This window comes from Triticum aestivum, chromosome 3B (assembly GCF_018294505.1).
Source record: "Triticum aestivum cultivar Chinese Spring chromosome 3B, IWGSC CS RefSeq v2.1, whole genome shotgun sequence".
Classification (NCBI taxonomy): domain Eukaryota; kingdom Viridiplantae; phylum Streptophyta; class Magnoliopsida; order Poales; family Poaceae; genus Triticum; species Triticum aestivum.
The window spans coordinates 23,268,905-23,272,675 of record NC_057801.1 but is presented as its reverse complement, the minus strand read 5'-3'; positions in this window follow the sequence as shown (position 1 = coordinate 23,272,675).

Genomic DNA, 3,771 nt, shown 5'->3' with positions numbered 1-3,771 from the left:
CCATCTTCTTAAGAGCACAAGACTTGATTAATTGCTCTTTAACTGGCTTCTCCGGTCCTCCTCTGGCGGTAGGGTGAAATTTGCTTCCAGCTGAGTCCAAAGATCATCTTTCTGCATATCATTGACATAAGACACCTCAGGGTCTTCCTCCTTAGGCTTATACCATTGGTGGATGCTGATCGGGATCTTGTCCCTAACAAGAACCCCGCACTGAGCAGCAAATGCGTTCTTTGTCTGGATGGGTTAAATCCATTCGCCGTCGCGCGCGATTGCTGTGATCTCAAACCTTTCATCCGAGCTCAACTTTTTCTTCGGGCCTTGTCTCTTTATCGAAGTTGTGCTCGATCCGGAGGGCTAGAAAAAAGAAGAAAGACGAGAGTTAATTAATGTGTACATATACCAAAACAATGAATGCATCCATTAACTAGTTAGCACGGGCTTAACTAATATATATATACCTGGCCGGACTCGGTTCGGTCACCGGAGCAGTCAGCACGATCTCCTTCTTGTACCTTCATAGGGTCATCGGAGACATCATGAACATAGCCCTCTTCTTGTACCGGCATTAATGGGCCGGAGCCATCATGAACATAGCCCTCTTCTTCACCCAGTCCTTCCTGACCATCGGTGTCGTTGAGAAATGACGCAACGACATCACTTCCTTGTGCGATTATCTCCCCAAACATCGCTTTTGTTGCTTCGTCTCGGGAGTGCTCCATAGTTTCTGCAAATATTTACAACATGTCAATTATTATTCAAACATGGTACAGATGGATATATATTAGTGGCAAACGTAGAACTAGCTAGCTAATCACAATAAGGAATCATGTTAGTGGCCTCGACGCTGCTTCTCTAGGGTTTGGGGTGGCCTAGACAACGTTTCAAGGGTTTGGGATGGCCTCGACACAACGCTTCAATGGTTTGGGGTGGCCTCGACGACAACGCTCTTTAACTTGGTAAATTTGGGTGGCCTCGAGAGAGTTTGTCGGGTAGGAGTGCGGCGGGAGGGGGTAGGAGACCAACATCACGGTCGAGAAGGGGTATATATATCGACCTCCCCTCATGTCGAAGTTATCCGGGAGGGGGTTATATCGACAACGACGCGACATACATATACATGGGAAAATAATATTATCGGGGAGGGGGTATATCGACCCCCCCTCGTGTTGAAGTTATCGGGAGGGGTATATGGACGACGACAGACCCGATAAAACATAAGAAAACGAAGAAGAAATAAAAAGAGGAGAAGATCGAACAAAAAAAAGAAGAAGAAAAAAGAGGAGATGAAGAAAGGAATAGAGGAGAAGAAGAAAAAATAGAAAATGAGAAGAAGAATTTTTTCTATTTTTTCTTCTTCTCCTCTATTCCTTTCTTCTTCTCCTCTTCCTTTTCTTCTTTTTCACTACTAGGGAAAACCCTAGCAGTAGCGCTGGTTTTGTGCTCACTAGTAGTGCGGGTAGGCGCGCTACTAATAAGGCGCTACAGCTATTGCTTAGCAGTAACGCGTGCCAGCGCGCGCTACTGCTAGGACAAATAGCTACAGCGTTTGTTCACTCCCACGCTACTGCTAATGAAACTAGTGGCAGCGTGTTTTCTTTTCATCGCTACTAGTATTCATTTTTTATTTTTTTATTTTTAGTGTATTTATGCGGTTTTCTCTCCATCGTACAAATATTGATACAATACCAGTTATGAGGTTTACATCATTATGTCCAGTGTGTCAAATGAAGGTGGATTAGGTTCAAGTGGAGGCAATATATGATGCATGTTAAAAGTATACTACTAATCCAAACTTGATCTAGTTTGGACTAGTAGTACTTTTGATGTGCACCACATGTTGCCTCCACTTGAATCTAATCCGCTAGCACAAGCTATTTAATCATCGTCATAGTAATTAGCACCAACAGTATTTATTTAATCACCACTAACACTAGCTAATAATAATCATCATAGTCATTACCATCAACACTAGCTATTTTATCATCATAGTAATAGTGTAGCACATCATCATCCTCAAACTCATTTCTAGCTAGCTAATCACTCCTGCTACTCTCTCTTAGGTAAAATAACATAAAACATGTGTAGCTCTCCTCCTTGATCAAGTTGGAGTATGCAGATGAACCTGTCTCCTAATCGTGGGTTGCGCTTCTGTTTGCTACCCCCTAGTACTTCTCTGCGCTCCCCATCACATATTTGGTCCAGTCTTGCATTATTAAGCATCCGTCGCTAATCTTGAATGCACTACAGTAATCTGTAGGATATCTTGGCCGTAAGCTAATAATACTTATGGTACCTTTAGTCTCGATCCCATAAGGCACAACATTCATCGGGACTCCCTGTTGAAGAACATCGTATGGTAACATACTTAGCAATGAAGTTTAGCTTCAAAAATAATGTATGGAAAAGATGCACTGAGGACAAATATTAAAAATCTTACCATCCTTCCTAAATAGATGTGACCGTAGTTCAGTACGAACACTATTGGTCGCACGTTTTCAGTACTAACATTTCTAAATGCAGGAAGAAAATTTGTCTTGACAGTATCAAGATCCGCAAGCCATGAAACATAATGACCGAGCTCCTCGCAGTTGAGTTCAGCCCCGGCACAGTATACGGTCCTGTCTACCAAGCGTTGGACATGTTTGCTTGCACCGAAATAAGCTATCAATAGAAATTAATTTTCAACTATTTTTGAATAAACAATATCAAAAGACATAAATATGGTTGAGAAACTTACATTTTGGTATAACTGGAGGCGTCTGCACATCGACCCAGATATCGGTATTACCTTCAATATCATCTTCCGGACGAATATCAAAGGTGATAACCATATCAGGCTCAAATGCATAAGTCTTGCATAGTGCTCGCCATGTTTTGCATCCAAAATAGGTGTAGTCGTCTGAATTGTATAATTTTGTGTGGAAAATATAACCATGCTCGGTCTTCAAGTAAAATTTCTTTACCTCCATAGTACGACTGCAACCTATCTTATCCAATACAAAAACTCTTGCATGGCAGGGGATACGCTAGTAGAATAGTAAAAACAAATTATAAGTTGAAGCAAATGAAGCATATGTCATGCTTAATTACGAAAAATGACTTGTCGTTGTGACTTACTGTATCCACTTCGAAGTTCTCGTCCAGCTTGATGCTGAAGCGCCTATCATCATCTAGGAAAATTCCGTCGCACAGGCCGCACTCGTCTTCGCAGTATTTACAAATACCGAAATCCTTTTCGTCGTCAGACATTTCCTATCTTCATCGTTAAAACATTAATTGAAAATCGATCAAAGACAACTACCAGGATACTCAACACACAAATCCGGGGCACTCGATATTTCCTACATATTCTGGCACAAGTCATGCCAAAATTCATGGAAAAATCCGGCATGACCTTTGCTAAAATAGGACATATCGAGCACCTGAAATTTGCCAGAACGGAAATGAATCAACACTCCGGCAAAACATAGGCCACTCGGAGGTGTAACCTGCAAACATGACCGGCCACTTGGGCAAGCACATATCCTATATGAGCAACACAAGATATACATTTCAAAATATCTTATAGGACTCAAATTAGCATGCATTGAATAAGAAAAAGTAAATCATCTCATGCGTGTTCGTACATCATCGAATATTATCACTAATACATCCTGAATAGTGTCATACATATAACATCACTAATACAACTAAAACCCTAGCACACGATGGGTATCGGCGCGGGCGGTGGACACCCACAAAGAAGGAACCATCACGGGATCATAGGTCCAG